Below are 9923 nucleotides of genomic sequence, written 5' to 3' on the forward strand. Positions count from 1 at the left end.
ATGATCAAAGCATAGCATTATGTATAATATCTAATTATAATTATCTGAACTAGAAAAGATTCCAAAGCCATTTTTGGGGGTTGGTGATGAATTTGTTAATAGAGATTTCTTGTCCCCAATTTGTATTTTCATTTATATGAGTACAGTGTTCTTGTAATGGATACGTTTGGCTTTTAGTAAGAAAGATAAATCTTCTCATCCAATGATTAGTGTTTCTAATTATCATCTGGTACTGTACTTCATTATTCAGCAAACGAATATTTGTTGATCTCATATTATACACCAAGTACTATTAAGGGTACTGGGATTCACCCATGAACATTACAGGGAGCAATGAAGAAACTAAACAGAGAGATGTGATAGAAAGTGACATGAATAGTCAGAAAAGGCCTCTTGGAAGAATTAGCATTAATTTGACCTTTACAGGATTAGAAGAAGGAGCATGCCAAGCAAAGGTCTGGTAAAATCTTATCCCAGGCATGGAGGTGGCATTCTCTTAGCAAGTTTTATAGCTTGAACAAGGACAGTATCATTTGTGGCACTGGCTAACAACCTGAAGGTTTCTGGTCACCACTGTAGATACTGAATCAAATTTCTGAAATAAAAAAAAAATATATATATATATAAAAAATAAAAAAATAAAACAAAAAATAAAACAAATTTCTGAAATAGAAAGTATTAGCACTTTTCAAGAAGCTTTCAATACAATTTTTACCTATGCTGAAAATCTAAAATAACTTGATTGATTATTTCAGAAATTGTTTTCTAAAAACATTTATATTTCATATAATAGAACACAGTTATAACAATTTTAAAAATAGGTGATACATAAGAAAACAGGTTATTAGTTAATTGATCATATTTTACACTATGGCTTTGTAGAAGGAGTTAGACTATTCGGTACAAGAGGATTGTATTGAAATGGTCAAAATTTATTGTGATTTCTTATGAATTATACAAATTTTGCTTTGATAAAAAATAGATTATTTTTGTTTTATGGGTCTTGCAATACACATATTTTGAAGAAGAAAATTGAACCACTATTTAATGTGCTTACCACATTTTTCATGATGTGAATAATATCAAGGCAATCAAACCTAAAAACTCGAATTTCTCACTATCTCTGTTATAAGTAGCTTTTACCCGCTAATGCCATGAATCATATATAATATTTAATGCAAATAATGAAGAGTAATACAGCCAGTGGTCATTTTGTTATGAACACAAAGAGAGTTAATACATTTCTTTTGTAGAGACTAAAAAAAAGAAAAGTCAGATGAACTTCAAAGTATTTTCCTACATTTTCCTCTATTGCCCAGCCTCCTGGATATCATTGTCCCTCCTTCTGACAGCTGTAAAATGCTATTTAAGGCTTAGAGAATTTTATATTTCATTTTATATTTTTTTTTCAAAGCTTGAAGATGAATATCAGAACAAGAGTGAGATGTCGCACTCCAGATGTGCTGACCACTGTGATTTCCTCAAATGTGGGAAATTCCACTGCATAATTTGTAGTAGTGGAGGACTGTGGTCACGCTTTCCCCTGGCAAAAATAAATAAATAAATAAAAATAAAAATAAAATAATAAAATGAAAGAGTGAGATGTCACCAGTGAGATATTCCATGTGTTTCCACCTATACATTCTGTAGTTAGTCATGAAGCCATGATAATTCTGCTTCAGCCAGGCAATTAGTTTAAAAGTAACAGTCCCATCTTCCTTTCTCCTTGGCTTCTAGATTTGCCTGAAGTTATATTGGCTCCACTTTCAAAAAATCCTTTTCTTGGTTTATGGATTTTTCGTAATTTGGGGGTGGGGGGAATAGGCAGAATTTAAGGCTACCAGACTCTTATTGTAAAAGTTGGTCCATTTTGTCAGAAAAAAAAAAAAAAGGAATTGGAATGTTTTTCAGAGTACATATAAGAGAGAGTTAAAACTGTTTGAGTGCTGGATCTTAGTTTAGTATTTTATGGGTCTCCATTCCCTTTATTTATGTTTTCTTATGAAGAGACATTAATTAGCACTCTTATTTCTCTCTACTCTCCCAATCGTTACTTAAAGGTAAATAAATTATACTTTTGGTAATTTGGGATCAGGTCAGAAGTATCCAAATTCAACCCATTTTCTTCCTTATTTTGAATTATCCACACAGTTCTTGGTCATAAAGTAACTTTAAAAAGTAAAGGTGACAGAAACCTCTCTGACGTGTCTGTCATTATCCATGCTTGCCTGTAATCAGACACATATTGTTTCATGAAGCCCATTGATGCCACATATTTATAAAACATCCTTTGATTTTGTGCTCTCCATAATAAAGATTCCATTTTAATTTACTTTTTGTCTGAATCCTGAGTGTATCCCAATTAGTTTCAAATATGGTAGGAAATAGAGGTGGCATTTATTGGGCTGACTCAAATTCCAACTATAGATGATATTGGGAGGACTCAAATATATAAAATCAGAAATGAAAGAGGACAAATTACAAGAGAATGCACATTAATGCCAACAAACTGAAAAAATCTAGAAGAAATAAATTTCTAGAAACATACAACCTTCTAAAACTGAATCCATTTCTATAGAAAATTTTAAAAGACCGACTAGTAGTAACAAAACTGAATCATTATCAAAAAACTATTAAAAAATAAAAGTTCAGATCCAGATGAATTCACAGTGATTGCTTCCAAGCACTTAAAGAAGAGTTAATACTTATTCTTCTCAAACTATGTTTTTAGAAAAATCGAAGAAGGAGAGCTTCCAAACACATTCTAAAAAGCCAGCATTACCCTGGTACCAAAACCAGTTAAAGACATTACAAAAAAAGAAAACTATAAGGAAATATCACTGACAAATTAGATGCAAAATCCTCAACAAAATATTAGCAAACTGCATTCAATACTACAATTAAAAAAAAATCATTCACCGCAATCAAGTGGAATTTATTTCAGAGATGTAAGAATGGTTTATTATTTGCAAATCAATCAATATGATACACATCAATAGAATGAAGGCTAAAACTCACATAATCATCTAAATAGATGCATAAAAAATTGACAAAATTTAACATCCGTTCAAGATAAAAATTCTCAATGAAGTGGGTTTAGAGAGAATTTATCTCAATGTAATAAAGACCCTATATGAAAACCTACACCTAATATCCCACTCATTGGTGAAAAACTTGAGAGCTTTTCCTGCAAGATGAGGAACAAAACAAGAATGTCCACTCTCATCACTTTTATTCAACATAATACTGGAAGTCCTAGCCACATTGGTCAGATAAGAAAAAGAAATAAGAGGCATCCATATAAGCAAGGAAGAAGGTAAACCCTCATCATTTGCAGATGACATGATATTATACACATAACCCTAAAGACTACACCAAAAAAAAACTATTAGAAGTAATAGATAAATTCAGTAAAGTTGTAGTATACAAAATTAATACCCAGAAATTGGTAATGTTTCTATATACCAATAACAAAGTAACAGAAAGAGAAATTACTAAACAATTTCATGACTATTGCACCAAAACAAACAAATAAATAAATAAAAATACATTGGAATACATTTAACCAAAGAGGTGAAAGAACTGAACTCTGAAAACTATAGAATGTTGATGAAATAAATTGAAGACAACACAAATGAATGAAAAGATATTCTATGCCCATGAAGGGGAAGAATTTATATTGTTAAAAAGTCCATAGTATCCACAGAAATCTACAGATCAGTGCAATTTGTAGCAAAATACCCATTGCATTTTTCACAGAATTAGAACAAATAATATGAAATTTGTATGGAATTACAAAAGAATAACTAAAACAATCTTGAGAAAGAAGATCAAAGCTGGAAAGATCACAATTCCAGATTTTTTTTTTTTTTTTTTTTTTTTTTTTTTTTTTTTTAGGAAGCTTTCCCTGAATCTCAGGGAAGATATTTATGTTTTTTTTTTAGGATTCCAAAGCCGCTGCCTTCTTTTTTTTAAGATTTTATTTATTCATGAGAGACACAGCACAGAGAGAAAAACAGAGACATAGGCAGAGGGAAAAGCCGGCTCCTTGCAGGGAGCCCGATGCAGTACTAGATCCCCAGACCCGGGATTATGCTCTGAGCCCAAGGTAGATGCTCAGCCGCTGAGCCACTCAGGTGTCTCTCAATTCCAGATTTCAAGACATACACCAAAGCTGTAGTAATCAAAAAAAATATGGTCTGATGCAAAAGTAGACACATAGAACAGAATAACAAGCCCAGAAATAAACCCATACTTGTATGGTCAATTATCTTTAACAAAGGAGGCACGAAAATACAATGGAAAAAAGATTTGAAATGATAGCCAATTAGAAGTTAATATCCAAAATATATAAATTTAGAGAATTCAACACCAAAAACACAGTCACATTGAAAAGTGGACACAGAACCTAAATAGACATTTTTCCAAAGAAGATATGCACTGATGGCCAACAGACACACAAAAAGATGCTCACTATCACTGATCATTCATCAGGGAATGCAAATCAAAACCACAATGAGATATCACTTTAGCCCTATCAGAGTGGCTAGGATCAAAAGTATTAGTGAGGATGTGGAGAAAAAGGAACCCTTATGCATTGTTGGTAGATCAAAAAATTTAAAAATAGAAATATCATATGATCCAGTAATTTCACTACTGGGTATTTACCTAAAGGAAATGAAAACACTAATCGGAAAAGACCTACGTACCTCTGTTTATTGCAGGAGTATTTACATTAGCCGAGGAGACATGGAAGCAACTCAAGTGACCATTGATAGATGAGTGGACAAAAAAGAAGTGTATCTATGCAATGAAATATTAGTCAGCCAATTAAAAGGATGAGTTCTTGCTTTTTGTGGCAACGTGGATGGACCTAGAGGGTGTTATGCTAAGTAAAATAAGTCAGAGAAAGACAAACATCGTATGATTTCTTTCATATGTGGAATTTAAAAAACAAAACAAATGAATTGAAAAAAAAAACACAAGTAAAATGCTGAATCAGACCTATAAATATAGAGAACAAACTATTAGTTTCCAGGGGGGAGGGGGCTGAGGGGGTGGACAAAATAGATGCAGTGTAGTGAGAGATATAGTTACGGAATGAATATGTCATGGGAAAAATTAAAAATAAAAATAAAAAAAGAATATGTCATGGGAATGTAAGTTACAATCTAGGAAATATAGTCAATAATATTGTAGTGGCATTGTAAAGTGACAGATCCTAGCTACATTTGTGATGAGCATAGCATAGTATAGGGAGATATTTTTTTTTTTTTTTTTTTTTTAAGATTTTATTGGGCAGCCCAGGTGGCTCAGCAGTTTAGCGCTCCCTTCAGCCCAGGGCCTGATCCTGGAGACTCAGGATCAAGACCCACAACAGGCTCCCTGTATGGAGCCTGCTTCTCCTGCTTCTCCCTCTGCCTGTGTCTCTGCCTCTCTCTCTCTCTCTCTCTCTCTCTCTGTGTGTTTGTGTGTCTCATGAATAAATAAATAAAATCTTTAAAAAAAGATTTATTAAAAATAAGATTTTATTTATTCATGAGAGACACAGAGAGAAAGGAGACAGAGACATAGGCAGAGGGAGAAGCAGGTTTCCTACGGGGGAGCCCAATGCAGGACTTGATCCTGGGACCTGGGATCACCACTTGAGCCAAAAGCAGATGCTCAACCACTAAGCCACCCAGATGCTCAGTGTATAGAGATGTCAAATCACTGTGTTATATACCTGAAAGCAATGTCACATTGTGTGTTACCCATACTCAAGTAAAATAAAAAATATATATATATATATATTTTGGACTTGAAGTTGGACCTAGAAGACTCTCAGCTGACCTGGCTTTCATCTGGGAGCCTGGGTTAACTGCTACTTTGGTTGAACTTACATTAGGGAATGAAGAGAAAGAACATTAAGACTTGAAAGTCTCCTGTTTGAAATGGCTCAGGCTATTTAGATTAAGGTATTAAAAAATATGAGTAAAAGAGAGATTATCTGCCTCCCCCACAGCACTATCTTCAATCTTCTTTCCTCTAAACTATGGCAATGAGACAGGGCGCCACCATCAATTGGCTTATTGGACTTGTTCAGAAATCTTTGTGTTTTTATTTGTGTTTGTTTGTTTTCTGACTTAACAGCTGGTGTCCAAAGACATTTCTATCTCACTCATTTGGACTCTTTCCTCCCTACAAAATGCTTCCAAATCTTTTCACATGTGATTTTACATAGATGCAAATTAAGGGTTACCACTTTGGCTGCTTTGGGTGCTATGTGTTGGTGTCATATCAACAACAGAACTGCCCAGCTTCTTCTTAGACCTAGAGTTGTTTGGATGGACAGCTAATATAAGAGATGGTGTAGATAAATCAGCATCAACTAAAGAAATAATTTTACAACTATTTAAATGTTATAGCCTACAAAATATGTTCACTCTTATAATGAACCTCAAAACAATGCAGTGCAGTAGAGAGGACATGATATGTTTTTCCAATTTTGCAGAGGAGAAAAGTGAGACTGAAATCCTGAATCAAACATACTTGGTTTCAATTTCTGGCTACATAATTTACTAGCAATATGAATTTCAGTGAGTTACTCAATATCCCCATTTATAAAATGTTTTGAGCAGTTAAATACAAGATGGAAGTTAAAGCTGTTAGCAGTTTAGCAAATTAATAATCATTTAAAAGCCTTTTTGTTTTAAATTTAACTCCAACATTTCTCGACTTTCTCAAGTTGACCACTAAATCTCAGTCATTCAAATATTTTAGAATTTCTGTATATTGGACAGTGTATTCATAAATATTAATGTAATTTAACTTATTAAATCCTAAACCATATGTTTTGGCACAAACCTTATTCCCAATGTAATAACAAAGATATGTCAACCCCATTCATCAAACATAGGTGGAGAAGGCAGAAAGAGAAATGGCACTGATAAATAATTTCATGTAATTTTTGTGAATGACAGATGTTTAAGTAGAAGTGTAGAAATAATTTCATAATTCACAATAAATCAATTTATTGCAGCTTATCACTTCCAATAGTTTTATAAATCAAAATGTTAAATTGTACTTAATAAATCATTTTATTTCTCTGAGCATATGTAGAAAATTTAGCTGTTACATCAATCTATGTTTCATGTCTACAAAGGAAGTTTTTTATAAAATCTAACTATATACTAAGAAATTTCATATATCAAAAAACAGACAGCTATTCAAAATATTTGTACAATGCTATTACATAATATATTTAAAATAAACTTCATCTTTTCCACTTTATGAATCTGATTACGTTTATCCAAATAGTGGCCAGAAGAAGAATCTTGGTTTGCTATCTTTCTCCAATCTCCAGCTCTTGCCAAAGTTTTAGTTTATTTTCTTTAGCGACCTCTGTTGAAGGTACTTCTCTCTTTTCAACCATCTTTTTCCTTTTTTCTATATAGTCTCTTCTGATATTTTATTATTTTGGTTTTTTAAATTATTTTTTCAAAAATACTATAAACAGATTATTCAGAATGTATTTATAATCAATTAAGTTAATAATTTATGTTTGAATCTGACCGGAAGCAAATCTAAAAACTAGAAATGCTGTTAAACAATTGATTCCCTGTCTTAAGTGACTTGCTCAAATTGTGATTGCTAATTTTGTTGGAAGTTTCAATTAAATCTCCACTTAATTAATCTGTAGTTATTCTGGTAGTTTCTTCTCTCTCCCCTTAATTTTTAAAATGATTTCTAAACAAATAGTTCACTAACTTTTTCTATCTATTGATTCCTTTCCTTTCTCTGGACTTCATATTTCACCCATCATCCCACCTTCCCCGTTTCCATCTATTTTGTGCTGAGTCGTGTCTTCCTAAAATTCATATGTAGTCCTAACTCTTGATGTCCCTGTATTTGTAGTTAGGACTTTAAGGGAGATAATTAAATTCAATGGAATCAAAAGTCAAAAGTGTGAAAAAGTGTGAAACCTTAATCCCACAGGACTCATGCATTTATAAGAAGAGGAAAAGATACCAAGTCTGTCTCTCCATGCATGCACAAAGAAGCCATGTGAGAACACAGAGAGAAGGTGATGTTCTACAAGCCATACAGAGTGGCCTCACCAGAAACCAATATGTTGGCACCTTAGACTTCCAGTATCTAGAACTATGTCTGATGTTTAGGCCATCCAATTTCCAGTGTGTTATTATTATAGCAGCCTGAGTAGAATGACACATTACCCTTTTTCTCCTGGTCTTTCAGATTTCTTCGTGTCACCTTCCCTAGATGCCCCTTCTGTCCCATCCAGTTTATCACCACCTTATTACTAGACTAGGTGCATTATTATAGGTTCTCATATCTCACACTGTTTTGGATTTCTGTTGCCCTGACTGGATTAGGAGCTTCTGTAACTCAGTGACTATTTATTGTCAACTCAACATCTGTAAGGTCAATCACAGGGATTGGTATATGGTAGGATACAAGAAATGCTTATTGAAGTATACTTTTAGAGTCAGATTGTAGTTCATGGAAGATTGGTTGCCAAAGATGTCCAATAATTTTATACTTTCAATTTAATTTGAATTGAAATTACAAAGTGCTCTTTTATGTAATAAAATTGTGGATATATTTTCTTCAGTGGAGTAAAATATCTATCAATGAGGCTGTTAAATATAGATAATGATCTATCAAGTAGATGGACATTAATGCAGCCTTTAAGAATAATAATTATAAACTCTGAGTGACCTTATGGAATGATTACAACAAAATCTATGTAGACTGCATGTAACATTATGGAAAATTATAATAAAATGTACAATGAAAAGTCAGGAAATGGATTTGCTCATGTACTATGATTGCAAGTGTTTATAGATTAAAGCATATGAGAATATTTAGAGAATAATTGTTATAACATGGTGTTAATATGAATATTTTCTCCATTTTCCAAATTTCTTCTGATCTTTATTTACTTATTAAAATATAAAATTTATTTTAAAAACACAAGGATGCATATGAAAAGCATAGCCATATTGGAAGACAGTACACTAAAGGGGCAAAAGAGCATGGCAGCTAAATACATGGGTATGGGCAAACCGTGTTTACATTTCACTTTTAACACTAACTTGGTGACCTTGAATAAAAGTAATTTACATGCTTAAGGCTTAATTTCCTTGTCTTTCAAATGGAATTAATATTAACCGTAGTGTCCACCAAAGCACTTAGAAACCAGAAATATAGTAAGTGCTCTTAAAGGCCAGCTAATAATTTCTGACAGAAAGTGACATTAGGGACTTGCTTAATTCACCATTGTAGATGAGTATCTGGTATTTGGTAGTTTTATAATAAACATTTGTTAATGAATGAATCAATGAAAGGGAGAGTATAATAAACCTAATAAAAAAAGCCTAGGAAAGTTAAAGAAAAGAGCAGAACTATATATAATGAAAAGGTTTTTTAAAAATAAATTTCATTATTTGGAAAATGTCTAAGCAGATAACTATTATAACACTTTATATGTCTTGAATAAGACTAATCCAAATCTCCTACTGTATAAGTTGTTTCCTGAATAAAATAGATACTTTATTTCAGAAACTACTTTGACCCATACCTTGTAGTAATTTGCTGTGTCTCTGTTCCAAATTATTTCCTTGTAGATGATTAGCTCAAGCTCCAGCAGAATCAGCCACAGTAAATAAGTAAAATAAAATTACTGTAAGAATGGTGAAAAACATTTGATAAGATAGTTCAATATTTTGGATGAGAAAAAGCAGAAAGTGCCTGAAGCTGAGAATGTTCCTATTGAAAAAGCTGTATTTCTAGCTTTCAGAATTCATCTTGCTACCTCAGCTCAGTGATGTCACTGAAATTCATTGATACATCCCTTTCCACACATACACATTTTTTTAACCTTACATCATATCCTATATCCCTGCGATACATCCCAGAGT

The 9923-nt window shown here is 32.6% G+C and overlaps 1 pseudogene; it reads left to right on the forward strand.

The window, feature by feature from the left end:
• The first annotated feature begins 1397 nt into the window (after nucleotides 1-1397).
• Nucleotides 1398-1546, forward strand: LOC112654223 (U1 spliceosomal RNA; annotated as a pseudogene).
• The last annotated feature ends 8377 nt before the right edge of the window (nucleotides 1547-9923 follow it).

Source organism: Canis lupus, chromosome 3 (assembly GCF_003254725.2).
Source record: "Canis lupus dingo isolate Sandy chromosome 3, ASM325472v2, whole genome shotgun sequence".
Taxonomy (NCBI): Eukaryota; Metazoa; Chordata; class Mammalia; order Carnivora; family Canidae; genus Canis; species Canis lupus.